The sequence below is a fragment of the Lissotriton helveticus genome, chromosome 5_1 (genome assembly GCF_964261635.1).
Source record: "Lissotriton helveticus chromosome 5_1, aLisHel1.1, whole genome shotgun sequence".
NCBI classification, from domain to species: domain Eukaryota; kingdom Metazoa; phylum Chordata; class Amphibia; order Caudata; family Salamandridae; genus Lissotriton; species Lissotriton helveticus.
The window spans coordinates 1378983695-1378998686 of NC_136065.1; the positions used below are offsets into that span (position 1 = coordinate 1378983695).

Sequence of the window (14992 nt, forward strand, 5' to 3'; positions counted from 1 at the left end):
TCATGGCCCCCCAAAAACGAAATTCCCAAACAATTCCAAGGACCTTGGACATTATTTGCACGAAGGGAAACGTCGGAGCATTCCAATTGCGGTCCATAGTTTAGCTGTAAGACTTGGGCTGCAATCTGGCATTTGCTCTCATATCACAATCTGTCTACTCTTTTGTGCCATGAAAGGCCAGAAAATCAAACCATCCAAGAGCGCACCGGCAAGGTGTTCACGTGAAACACAATTCTTGGACAAAATAAGCTCGGCTTCGCCGGATCAACTTAGACTACATTACCCACAATCCTAGGGCAACCAGGAAGCGCTTTCGAATTAGAGCAGTGTCCGCACGCCGGCAGCCACAGATTTGATCAAGCCTCGAACTGTTGAGTAAGTCGCAACTATGGCAGTATGCCTCTAACTACCACCGCGATTATTGAAAAAATGGAACGATTTTACCAACGCGGGAAGGTGTTCACGGGAAACACAATCCTTGGACAATAAAGTTCGGTCCTGGGCTTTGCCAGATCAACTTAGACTACATTACCCACAATCCAAAGGGAACCAGGAAGTGCTTTCGAACTAGAGCAGTGTCCGTACGCCGGGAGCCACAGATTTGATCGAGCCTCGAACTGTTGAGTAAGTCGCAACTATGGCAGTCTGCCTCTAACTACCACCGCGATTATTGTATAAACGGAACGATTTTACCAACGCGCCTCCCTTGCTTTGTTTCCACAGCACGGCCAACAAGGTTAAACTGTAAGCAAACAAAGGCGACAGAACCGCTTCTGCATAGAACACGCCTGACTCACCCAAACTAGGTATACAGTGCGTGCATTTCCCCGTTTTCCTCCATTAATCTACACGCAGGATGGTGACCAACTGGGCATACGTTTTTGTCTCCTAACAGACAGGCGAGCCAGGCGAGTCCGCGAGTGCACCCTCAATCCCCAAGTAAGTGAGGTGTATGAAAGCAAGGTTGCCTGCCAGCATGCTAGATTTTTTGAATGCATCTCTGACTTTGGCATTTACTGATGTTTTGTAGATTGGGATCACAGCCCATCAAGCTTGTGTTGTCGAGCGCAAGGTAGGTGAGGGCATTGGAGTTTTGGGGTAGGGCAGGGCACTGTCAAAATTTTCCATCCCACAATAGATCTTATCTTTTCATTACAGATTGGTCCTGAAGAGAACTACGCAAGAATGGTAGTTCGAAACGCGTAGACCCCTTTAACAGCCTAAAAAACTGTGAATTGAATTATTAAGGAGGCAATATTTGTATAGATTGTTTAAAAAACATTTGGCTTTTGTTGCTGGAGAATTTATCCAGCAATTTTTCGAATCATTTATGTTTTGTCGTCAGTCTGTTTGGTTTGTAATGTATTGAGTGGCGTATGAATGAAGATTGAATGGTGAGCAAGTTGTATTCCACTGTAAATATTCAAGAAGTTTGTTATCACTGTATATGATATTTGCTGTGCACCCCAGGTTTTTAATTTTTGTAGAATATATTGAAAAATTAATTTCAAATAGAAGTGTTTAAATGAAAATGCAAAATAATTAAAACAAACAGAATTGATTTCATTAAACATATTGTTTCGATTGTATGTTTATTCAACAAATGTTTAGTTTGACAAATTAGCGGCATTTGCAACTGTTTTGTTCTTTATGACAAAAGTATGGCACACCTGAAGTCATCTTGATTGGAATAAAGTGTTAACACTTAAAACATTTAATTTGCAAAGGAACAAAATGAGGGGGTTCATTTTGCCATAGAAATTATGATTAGTGCTGAAGAAAGAAAAATAAGGGCACATTTTGAGTGACTTCTCAAATCCTCTTATATTTCATTAAAAAAATTCTGATATGCAGTCTCCCAAGATGGCCACCAGAGACAAAAGAGCCCAAATGTAGCCCAAATATCAGCCAGATGTAGCCCAACTATAGCCCAATGACAGAATGTCCCAGAGTGTTCTAAAGAACAACTAGAACGCTAACAGTCTTACTTATGCTAAAAGTATGGCACACCTGAAGTCATCTTGATTGGAATAAAGTGGTAACACTTAATACATTTAATTTGAAAAGGAACAAAATGAGGGGTTTCATTTTGCCATAGAAATGTTATATATATATATATATATATTCACTGAAAAAACCATAGGTTACACACCAGTTATAGTTAGGAATTAGCATTTAAAAAACCTTTGAAATTCACTGAAAAAACCATAGGTTTCACACGTTATAGTTAGCTGGAAATTTTACTCGCATAAAACCATTGAAATTCCCACGTTATAGTTAGTTAGACTCACTATAATTTGCACGTCTGCAATGCACTGCTGATGACATCACATATTACATCACTAATGCATATATTTAAACATTACTCGCTAATATGTGTATTCACTAAGATACACTTAATAAGCCAGTTAACCAATCAAATTTTTTTTTTAAAACACTGAAAAAACCATAGGTTTCAGGCCTTATATAGTTAGGAATTAGCATTTAAAAAACCTTTGAAATTCACTGAAAAAAAGCATAGGTTTCAGGCCTTATATAGTTAGGAATTAGCATTTAAAAACCTTTGAAATTCACTGAAAAAACCATAGGTTTCAGGCCTTATATAGTTAGGAATCAGCATTTAAAAAACCTTTGAAATTCACTGAAAAAACCATTGGTGTCAGGTCTTATATAGTTAGGAATTAGCATTTAAAAAAACCTTTGAAATTCACTGAAAAAACCATAGGTTTCAGGAGTTATATAATTAGGAATTAGTTTATAAAAAACCTTTGAAATTCACTCAAAAAACTTTAGGTTTTAGTGGTGTTATAGTAGCTGGACATTTTACTCATACAAAACCAATGAAATTGCTCCTATATAGTTAGTTGTACTAACTATATTTCGCGCACCCGCAATCCACTGCTGATGATGTCACATATTAGATCATTCATGACATGGTGAGTGACATCACTGATGTTATTTGTATTCAAACAATCAATGAAACAGTTCAAATTTTCTTCAGACCCCCTCCACACAAAAAGACGTTGTCTATATACCGCGTCCACTTTCTCACATTCAAAGCCCACTTCTCCGTGAGGTCGTTCCAGAGCACCTGCTTCTCCCACCAGCCAACCAACAGGTTGGCATAGCTGGGGGCAAAGCAGGTGCCCATGTAAGTACCCTGTTGCTGTCTATAGTAGACTCTGTCAAATAAAAAAAAATTCTCATTCAGGCACAGTCGGACCATTTCTAGTAACATACATGTATGCTTCCAATATTCCATCCTGCGTTGCTTCAGAAAAAAAAATATATATACAGGGTTTGTGGGTAACCTGAGAGCGCGAATGGGACTCCATTCTTTTGCTCATATATATATGGCCAACTATACAGGCAAATGTCGGGAGTGGCCATGGGTTCCTGCTCCGCCCCCAGCTACGCGAACCTTTGCGTTGGCTGGAGGGAGGAGCAGGTAGCCTGGGCTAACACCAATTTGATGTGGAATCAAAAAATCAAAGCGTGGCATCGATACATCGATGATCTCTTTATTATATTTGAGGGATCCATAGAAGAGGCTACTGCTTATATTGATGTGCTTAATAACAATACTGTCAATTTGAGATTCAGTGGAGAGATCAGTAATCTAAGTGTTAATTACCTAGATTTAACGGTATACATTGAGCAAGGACAATTATATACTAAATTGTTCCGCAAAACTACATCTGGCAATTCTACTCTGTATGCCACTAGCAGTCATCCAAAACAACTGATAAAGAGCATCCCTTATGGAGAACTCTTAAGATTAAAGAGAAACATCTCCACTGAAGAAGAATTTCAGAAAGCTGCCAAACTTTGCATAGAACGTTTCAAAGTACGTGGGTACAATGAAGGAGTACTAACGCAGGCATTAACCAGAGTGAACAACCAGCCCAGAATTATTGAAACCTAAACAGAAGGGGAATATAGACAAGGGAACTTTTAGACTAATAACTACTTTGTCTGAGAATGCAGGACAGGTAAAAAAGATACTACGTAAAAATTGGAGTATCTTGCTTACAGATAGCATCATTAAAGATGATTTACCATCCAATCCCATGGTTACCTTTCGAAAAGCTAGGGCCTTAAAAGATCAATTGGTCCACGGTCATCATTCGACCAAACCTAACGCCCCTAGTCAAATACCACTGAATGGCTTCTATCCCTGTGGCCGGTGCAAAGCGTGCAAAATAAGTAAAAGGACCCTTACATATACGATACCGGGTCTAAAAATCCCCCCAAAAATCAATACATTTTTGACATGTACAACTCCATATGTGATATATTGTCTGGTGTGTCCTTGTGGACTACGATATATCGGAAGTACGATTAACCCTGTGAAGCTACGCATATTAGAGCATATGCGTGCGATTAATAACATCGATGAATCTTACCCTGTAGCTAGGCATTTTAACAAAATGCATGGGCACAATAGGGATCTATTGGCCTTTTTTTGTCTAGATAGCGTTCCAGCACACCCCAGAGGGGGAGATCGTCTGCAGAAACTAAGATGGTTAGAGTCACACTATATTATAGACCTACAAAGCAAGAGCCCTACAGGTTTGAATGCACATGAAGAATTGGCAGTTCATTTGGGTTGACAGACCACTGGTATATCGGTAGATATGTAACTAATTGATTGTGAATTATAATGTTCTTGAAAATGTTTAAGTAAACAACTTTTATTTTAAGTGTTTGAACTGAGAAATAGATTTTTCGTTGGAAAGCATGTGTATCTAAGGGAGCATGCCCATCCAGGGGCGGTATTATTCGTGCTTATGGCACAAATGGCCATTCAGGGCTAGATAATATGTTGATTAAATGTAAAATTAACGAGTTGATATCAACGCAATACATTAATTTGATGGAAGACTATCATTTAAAGAATGTATTTTACTTCTTTCGTTGATGTACAGTGCATTGCACCTTACAAAATGGCGATAGTTTAAAAAACTTTGTAGTCTTCTTTCCATTCCTATGAATAACATGCTATGACCAAAATGAAATGTATTTAACAACAATCGCGGCACGTTCTGCCCACAATTGACGAAGGCTAAGTGCCGAAACGCGTCTTGTCTGTGCTGGTTTGCCAATAAAGCTGTATTGGCATTAAAAATACCCCCCTGCGAGTGCTTTGTTGGTTCTTGTTCAAGATTTGGACGGTGAAAGGACTGGGGAGCTGTGATATATATATATATATATATATATATATATATATATAAGAAAACTTAGCTCCTCCTCGGCTCTCACAGCGTTTCAAGCCGCAGCAGCGCACGCTTGCAGACAAGGGAGACGGACCACAAAAGTCAGCAAAGTGCGAATTTTATTTGCAACCTCTACAGAGACTAGCAGCTACGCGTTTCAGGCGGGTTGCCCTTGATCACGCTGCAACAGTGCAATAAACGTAATGCTTTTTTATACATATGCAGTGCTAAGTAAACACCCTCTAGTGGTGACATCATGTATCCTGTGTTAAAACAGAAAGTCAAGAAATACTATCACTAGGCGTGTTATCACTGCAGACTCCTCCAATAAAGAAAAGTATGAAGCCCAGAGGAATCCAGGAAAACTTTTAATGGAAAATTCTGGCTTGATGCATTTCGGCTTTACAGCCTTCTTCGGATGCCACTAAACAACAGGATGCTGCTCCACCCATTCCTTTGAATAGCTTGCTCCACTCCTATTGGTCTGAGTGCACCTTGCCCCAGATCACATGTCCGTGTACACACTGCAGAGCAAAATGAACTACAGTTCCCAGAAGCCATCAAATTAGGGCGAGTACTACGTGTGGGGAAGCAAGCAGAAATCCAGCCCATGTGGTTCAAAGATGTTAATGTCAAAGGTGCAGGGTGGCCGGTTGGTTGCGCCTGGGGTGAATTATAGTCCAAAAGGCTTCCCTGGGTCCCCTATAATGTTCGAGCCCCCCATGCAGGTGTCCGTCGGGCTGTGAGCCGCCGTGCAATGAGAGCGGCTCCACGTGAAGTCACGAGCTGCACCTGGCAGCAGCCACTGGCTTGGCGAGCACTGGAGGCGGGCCGGAGCTGTCCGATACCTCGGAGAAACAAACACGCTGTAAAGAGCAAATGCCAGCAAGCTCCAGCCTCTTGAAGAACGGGGCCTCATTAGCGCCTCTGGCCGGCGTGAAATATCACCGCAGACTCCTCCAATAAAGAAAAGTATGAAGCCCAGGGGAATCCAGGAAAACTTTTAATGGAAAATTCAGGCATGATGCATTTTGGCATTACAGCCTTCTTCGGATGCCACTAAACAACAGGATGCTGCTCCACCCGCTCCTTTGAATAGCTTGCTCCACTCCTATTGGTCTGAGTGCACCTTGCCCCAGATCACATGTCCGTGTACACACTGCAGAGCAAAATGAACTACAGTTCCTAGAAGCTATCAAATTAGGGTGAGTACTACGTGTGGAGAAGCAAGCAGAAATCCAGCCCATGTGGTTAAAAAATATTAATGTCAAAGGTGTAGGGTGGCCAGTTGGTTGTGCCTTGGGTGAATTATAGTCCAAAAGGCTTCCCTTTATATATATATTCAGCAGTGATATTTACTTGAGTTAACTATAACCTACGCCCGCAATGCACTGCTTATGATCTCACATATTACATCATTCATGACATGGTCAGTCAATCAAACAGCATTTGTATAGTGCAGCACTGTCCCCACCAGGGGTATCTGGGTGTTTTTGTCTCCATTAAAGAGCAAGGTCTTGAGTATCTTTCTGAAGTTTGCCAGCAACGGGGCTGTATGGAGCTAGAGGGGAAGGTCATTCCAGGTCTTGGCCACGATGTAGGAGAAGGAGCTGCCACTGCTATGAATGTGGGGTGTATGTGCGAGGGTGAATGAAGAGGAGCGCATGTGTCTAGATGGCTGGTGGAAGTTCAGTCGATGGTTGACGTTGGAAGGGCCTCGGTCGTGTATGGCTTTGTAGAAGTGCATGAGGATCTTGAACTGGCATTTCTTCTGGATGGGGAACCAGTGGAGGAATCTCAGGCGGGGTTGCTGTGAGTTTGTGGGTCAGTGACATCACTGAATACATCTCAAAGGAAATCACTGATGACATCCCAGTGTTTTCTAATCATTTTTGTGTGTTAAAAGTATATACTAAGGTACCACAAAAGTTACATTATTATACTTTGTGTACTACTGAGTTATTCCTTTTTTTAACAGCTTATGTGAGCCGCTTTCTGATTGTGTACATCTGTGTGTGAGTGGGTGTCTGAATGACTGTACAGGTGTGTAAGCGGGTTCCAGAGTAGCTGTGTGGGTGAAGTAGTGGCTGTGTGAATGGCTGTATTGATGAGTGAGTGGGTGTGTTAGTGGCTGTATGGGTGGGTGAGTAAGTGATTATGTGGGTCACTGTAAGGGTGGGTGAGTGAGTGTGTCAGTGATTGTATGAGTAAGTGGGTGCTGAATGGCTGTCTGAGTGTGTAACAGGGTGTGTTAGTGGCTGAATGGGCAAGTGAGTAGTGGTTTGAGTCAGTGGTTGGTTAAGTGAGTTGGTGTGTGAGTGGCTGAATGGAAGAGTGAGTGTCTGTTGGATTGGCTGTATAGCTGAGGAAGTGGCTGTGTGAGTAGTTGTATGAATGTGTGAATGGGTATGTAAGTGGTTGTGAGGGTGTGTGAGTGAGTGTATGAGTGGTTGTATGGGTGAATGAGTGCCCTGTTGTGGGGCTGTATGGATGAGTGGGTGTGTGCATGGTACTGTAAAGGTTAAAAACTGGGCATGTCAGTAGCTGTATGTGCAAGAGTGTGGCTGTGTGAGTGGCTTTATGGGTGAGTGACCAGTTGTATGATCAGGCTCTATGAGTGAGTGAGTGGGTGTGAGAGTGGCTCTATAGATAAGTGAGTGGTTGTGTAAGTACTTGTATGGGTCTGTGTGTTACATTAGTCACCCACCTGCATTCCAGGTTTGTCCTTCCTTGATGCTGCCTTTTCTCAAATCCCACTGGAAGTTACCAGAATGGCAAGGAATACTAACAACATGCCACTCCAATAACTCCCTAGAGACGGGGGATGGGAGAGAGAAACCAGAAACAACAAGAGACTGGATTCCTGCAACTGGAGTCTTCTGGGTGTGTCTCTTAGTAGCGTCTCTCGGATTGGGTGAAAGGTGAAACTCTGTTTTACCTAGGATCTCTAGATCTCTATGACAGATGCTCTTACGTGCAGCGTTCACGCGCAGCGATCGCGCCCCATGCGCGCCGAAGGTGCGCCAAAGGTAAGCCCGTCTGCGCCCGTCCGCGCCTGGACCGCGCCCAGCGCCACACCCCCTAGCCCCCGCAACCACCACTCCTCCCGCTTAACGTATGACGCCTCGACCCTCCTAGCCCTGAACCCTGAACGCTCACTAAAATGCTTCGAAGCCGCCCCAGAACGTACCCACGGTCCTTTTGCCTGCCATTCCTGCAAATTTACCAGCATCAAGGTGCATACCATTTCCACTACCCCCAAACCCAGCTCCGACTCTAACCATCTGAAGTGCATCCTGCTGAACACCGGCTCGATCCACAGACTCGCAACTGAACTTTGGGACCTACTCGACACTGCTTCTCCGGACATCGCCTTCCTTACAGAAACCTGGATGAACGCGTCATCAACACCCGACATCGCCATAGCCATCCCGGACACTTACAAGATCACCCGAAAAGACCGCACCAATCAAACTGGAGGAGGCATCGCCATCGTCCACAAGAACAACATCAAAATCACGACCAGCTCCGACGATAACCTTACAACCGCCGAACACCTCCACTTCCAGATCCACACCGACCCTAGGACCACACTTAGAGGTACCCTCATCTACAGGCCCCCAGGGACCCGTAAACAATTCAGCGAACACATCACTGACTTCATCAGCCCACATGCCCTCGCCTCCGAGAACTACATTCTACTAGGAGATCTCAACTTTCACCTGGAAAAGAAAAACGACAGCAACACCACCACCCTTCTTGACAACATGGCCAATCTCGGACTCAAACAACTTGTTGACACCCCCACCCATGTAGCCGGACATACACTCGACCCTATCTTCACCTCCAGCAAATACATTTCCTTCGATCGCACCACAGCTCTCCATTGGACGGACCACAGTTGTGTTCACTTCAGCTACAAAACCACCTCGACCCACAACCCCCCACTACCTATTCCTCGAAGAAACTGGAACAAAATCACCACCGACCAACTCCTCACATCGCTCAACCAAAACCCACCCGCCCTCTCATCGGACCCAAACCAAGCTGCCACCAAACTCAAACAATGGATCACTCACAGCGCTGATGAACTAGCACCCTTGAAAAACCATCACAACAAACAGGACAGCAAAAAGGCCCCCTGGTTCAACGACGACCTTAAGAAATCCAAGAAGCTATGCCGTACTCTCAAGAAAAAATGGAGAAAAAACCCAACCACCGACAATATGTCCACCTTCAAGGCAGCCTCCCGCAAACACCACCAACTGATTCGATCCACCAAGAAATCAGCATTCAAGGATCGACTCGACAACAACGCCCATAACAGCAAGGAACTATTCAACATCGTCAAAGAATTCACCAACCCCACCACAGCCTCAAACGACATCACCCCCTCCCAAGACCTCTGCGATTCGTTATCCTCCTTCTTCTACAACAAAATTGCCGACATACATAACAGCTTTGAGAACACTTCCAACGATCAACCCTCTCCACCCCCCTCCGAACCTAAACCGCCCTCTAAAAACCTCAGCACCTGGAACCCAATCACCATTGATGACACCATCCGCCTAATGAACTCCATCCACTCTGGCTCGCCAACCGACCCCTATCCCCACCACATCTTCAACAAAGCAGACTCCATCATCGCACCCCATCTCCGTGATGTCATCAACTGCTCCTTCAACTCTGCCACCTTCCCAGAAAGCTGGAAACACGCCAAAGTCAGCGCCCTCCTGAAAAAACACACAGCAGACCCTTCTGAACTTAAAAACTACCGCCCCATATCCCTCCTCCCTTTCCCTGCCAAAGTCATTGAGAAGGCCGTCAATAGCCAGCTCGCCGCCTTCCTTGAATCCAACAACTCCCTCGATCCCTCACAGTCCTGCTTTCGAGCCAAACCGAAACAGCCCTCATCGCAGCTACAGACGATATCCGAACACTACTGGACAACGGAGAAACAGTGGCCCTCATCCTACTCGACCTCTCTGCCGCCTTCGACACAGTCTGTCATAGCACCCTCATACAACGCCTCAGCAACATCGGCATACAAGGGAAAGCCTTGGACTGGATCATCTCGTTCCTAACTGGGAGAACTCAGAGAGTCCGACTTCCCCCATTCAAATCAGAGGCCACCAAAGTCATCTGTGGTGTACCACAAGGATCATCACTCAGTCCCACCCTCTTCAACGTTTACATGAGTCCACTCGCATCCATCGCGCGTCAACACAACCTTAACATCATCTCCTACGCTGACGACACCCAGCTGATCCTTTCCCTCACCAAAGACCCTAACACCGCCAAAACCAATCTTCACGAAGGCATGAAAGAAGTAGCCGAATGGATGAAAAACAGCCGCCTAAAACTTAACTCAGACAAAACGGAGGTGCTCATCCTAGGATCATCCCCCTCTGCCTGGGACGACTCATGGTGGCCTTCGGCGCTGGGCACAGCACCCATACCCACAGACCACGCACGTAACCTTGGCTTCATCCTGGACTCCTCACTCTCGATGACCAGACAAGTCAACGCCGTCTCATCCTCCTGCTTCAACGTACTTCGTATGCTCAAAAAAATATTCCGCTGGATCCCCTCCGAAACAAGAAAGACTGTCACCCACGCACTGGTCACGAGTCGACTAGACTACGGAAACACCCTCTACGCCGGAATCACAGCCAAATTACAGAAAAAACTCCAACGCATCCAAAACGCATCAGCGAGACTCATCTTGGACATCCCTCGCCAAGACCACATTACCGGCCACCTGAAAGACCTCCACTGGCTCCCCGTCAACAAGAGAATAACGTTCCGTCTCCTCACCCACGCACACAAGGCCCTCTACAAACTAGGACCCGAATGCCTCAACACTCGACTGTCCTTCTACACACCCTCCCGCCAACTAAGATCCTCCAATCAAGCCCTCGCCGCAGTGCCGCGTATCCAAAGATCCACCATGGGAGGTAGATCCTTCTCCTACTTGGCGGCCAAGACCTGGAACTCACTTCCCACTCACCTCTGCCTTACACAGAACCATATATCCTTCAGGAAAGAACTTAAAACCTGGCTATTCGATAAATAATTAACCCCCTCCCCAAGCGCCTTGAGACCCTCTGGGTGAGTAGTGCGCTATATAAATTCTTGAACTTGAACTTGAACTAGGTTGTGACTGCCAAATGATATAAACAGAAATAACAAACGTTATAACCTGTACTATGAATTCACATGAAACTACACATATGACACAACTGGAATCTCAGATGAAACATACCCAGTTTCTTTACATGTGAAAACCTTTGAATAAATTATTTGCCAGCAAGGATGTATGTGTTTTAATTTTCTAGTATGCACTCCTTCTAGTGGTATCTACACAAAATACAAATTAATAGGAGATCACAATCATTACATTTCTGCATCAACCGTTATTGTTTATATAATGAATGTTATCTTCATATCTGTTCTATTGCTTGGATACTCCCAAAACGATTCGTGAAGCTAAATGAAATAAATAATAATAACACCAAAAGAAAACAACAGTATACAAATAAGCACAATTGCCTTTACTATTCTTGCACTTTTTTCAGTGTTTATTTAAATTAAACTGCTAAATCAGTTCAAAAGGGTTTATCCAAAGTGTTTCCAGTCTTTAATTATACCTTGTAATTCCAGTACTTCTATTCAGTACTAAAAGTCCGATTACTAATTGTCTTTACATGCTTTCAGTTCTTTAACACGTTCATAAATGCCTCAGGAGAATGTTCTAAGCCATAAAAAACTTACTGCTAAGTTTCCAGACTTTGAATTCACTTTACCATTCTGTTCGGGTTGTTACAAGGCAACCGATTCTTAATCTTTGTTTTCTTCTTTCTAGGGAAACCGGAAGGTGTGCTGCAGCTAAGAATTGGCCGAGCACCAGGAACTGTAATAACTCTTGCGCAATAACTCACTGTCCACAACTTCTTGGTTAGCAAGAAAGGCCACTTTATTAAGACAGGTGCAAAATAAAATCTAATCAAAACATCTTGCCATTCATTTTTAATCAACCAAAATCCCCAACTTATCTTAGCATCCTTATGGAAGAAGAACCCCCACCAAGTTAACCCAAACAAACCCAGAAGAAACTGACTCTTGTTGATACCCCCCTCCTTTCCTTTTACTGCCCTTTGAGGATGGACCAACCCGCTCCAGGCTGCCCACCCCCCAGAAAAACCGCCTACCGACTAAAAATGGGAATCTAAACCTGTTTTAGCGTGGCACCACGAAAGACATCTTTGGTAGTAACCAAAGCAAAGAAAAACAAAAAACTAAACAGGAGCTGAAAAAGAGAAAAAAGAGGGAAGGGTGGGTGGGACAAAAACCAACCTTCGCCACCCGCCTCCCACCGGCACAGTACCTTTCCCACCCTTTCTACTCCTATAAATCCATTTTCCCTTCACGCCTCACTGACTAATCCCCCCGCACCTGTGGCCGCTTCCCTTGCGCGAACAAACCCAGGGGAGAGACCGGCTCACGCATGACTCCCCCTGGGTCCCTCCTTCCAGGAGCCGAAGGGAAAAGGAGGCTGAAAGGATATCCGGAGGCCGGCAGGAGAAAAGCAGGATCGGGGCTGGAGTCAGGTGAGTACCGCAGGTTTCAAAAAGCGAAGCATGAGCCTTGGAGTGGGTGCGGTTTAAATAGAAACAATCGCAATGGACCGCACACCGCTAGCCCCTCCTCCGGATCGCCCCTAGGGACTCTGGTACATGGAGTTCTTGAGTGGTTCACCCCAGTGGGTGCAAGTAGGTACTTGTTGAACTGATGATCTCTAGACCCGATACATGTCCCGGGTTTTTGGGTATCGCCCGAGACATGGCTCGGGTTTCGGGATAACTTCCCTCATCAGTAAAGAAAATAGTTAGGGGTGGAAGAGAAGGCCGCCAAACAACCGTCAAAGGCCTCGATGCCAGTACCGGCACGCCGGTGCGTCGTCCAGGAGCCCGTCGGCTCAAAGCTCAAGGGAGCCAATTTGTAGAAACAATCGCAATGGACCGCACACCGCTAGCCCCTCCTCCGGATCGCCCCTAGGGACTCTGGTACATGGAGTACTTGAGTGGTTCACCCCAGTGGGTGCAAGTAGGTACTTGTTGAACTGATGATCTCTAGACCCGATACATGTCCCGGGTTTTTGGGTATCGCCCGAGACATGGCTCGAGTTTCTGGATAACTTCCCTCATCAGTAGAGAAAATAGTTAGGGGTGGAAGAGAAGGCCGCCAAACAACCGTCAAAGGCCTTGATGCCAGAACCGGCACGCAGGTGCGTCGTCCAGGAGCCCGTCAGCTCAAAGCTCAAGGGAGCCAATTTGTAGAAACAATCGCAATGGACCGCACACTGCTAGCCCCTCCTCCGGATCGCCCCTAGGGACTCTGGTACATGGAGTTCTTGAGTGGTTCACCCCAGTGGGTGCAAGTAGGTACTTATTGAACTGATGATCTCTAGACCCGATACATGTCCCCGGTTTTTGGGTATCGCCCGAGACATGGCTCGGGTTTCGGGATAACTTCCCTCATCAGTAGAGAAAATAGTTAGGGGTGGAAGAGAAGGCCGCCAAACAACCGTCAAAGGCCTCTATGCCAGAACCGGCACGCAGGTGCGTTGTCCAGGAGCCCGTCGGCTCAAAGCTCAAGGGAGCCAATTTGTAGAAACAATCGCAATGGACCGCACACCGCTAGCCCCTCCTCCGGATCGCCCCTAGGGACTCTGGTACATGGAGTTCTTGAGTGGTTCACCCCAGTGGGTGCAAGTAGGTACTTGTTGAACTGATGATCTCTAGACCCGATACATGTCCCGGGTTTTTGGGTATCGCCCGAGACATGGCTCGGGTTTTTGGACCGCACACCGCTAGCCCCTCCTCTGGATAGCCCCTAGGGACTCTGGTACATGGAGTTCTTGAGTGGTTCACCCCAGTGGGTGCAAGTACGTACTTGTTGAACTGATGATCTCTAGACCCGATACATGTCCCGGGTTTTTGGGTATCGCCCGAGACATGGCTCGGGTTTCGGGATAACTTCCCTCATCAGTAGAGAAAATAGTTAGGGGTGGAAGAGAAGGCCGCCAAACAACCGTCAAAGGCCTCGATGCCAGAACAGGCACGCAGGTGCGTCGTCCAGGAGCCCGTCGGCTCAAAGCTCAAGGGAGCCAATTTGTAGAAACAATCGCAATGGACCACACACCGCTAGCCCCTCCTCAGGATCGCCCCTAGGGACTCTGGTACATGGAGTTCTTGAGTGGTTCACCCCAGTGGGTGCAAGTAGGTACTTGTTGAACTGATGATCTCTAGACCCGATACATGTCCCGGGTTTTTGGATATCGCCCGAGACATGGCTCGGGTTTCGGGATAACTTCCCTCATCAGTAGAGAAAATAGTTAGGGGTGGAAGAGAAGGCCGCCAAACAACCGTCAAAGGCATCGATGCCAGAACCGGCACACAGGTGCGTCGTCCAGGAGCCCGTCGGCTCAAAGCTCAAGGGAGCCAATTTGTAGAAACAATCGCAATGGACTGCACACCGCTAGCCCCTCCTCCAGATCGCCCCTAGGGACTCTGGTACATGGAGTTCTTGAGTGGTTCACCCCAGTGGGTGCAAGTAGGTACTTGTTGAACTGATGATCTCTAGCCCCGATACATGTCCCGGGTTTTTGGGTATCGCCCGAGACATGGCTCGGGTTTCGGGATAACTTCCCTCATCAGTAGAGAAAATAGTTAGGGGTGGAAGAGAAGGCCGCCAAACAACCGTCAAAGGCCTCG

The 14992-nt window shown here is 45.8% G+C and overlaps 1 protein-coding gene across 1 annotated transcript in view; it reads left to right on the plus strand.

Annotated features, from left to right (window-relative positions):
• Positions 1 to 12209, plus strand: part of LOC144753632 (zinc finger MYM-type protein 1-like) — a 204934-nt gene extending 192725 nt beyond the window's left edge. Inside the window, exon 4 of the transcript XR_013594440.1 lies at positions 12082 to 12209. The gene's annotated coding sequence lies outside the window, so the exon portion shown is untranslated. The remainder of the gene's footprint in view (positions 1 to 12081) is intronic.
• Positions 12210 to 14992: the final 2783 nt, after the last annotated feature.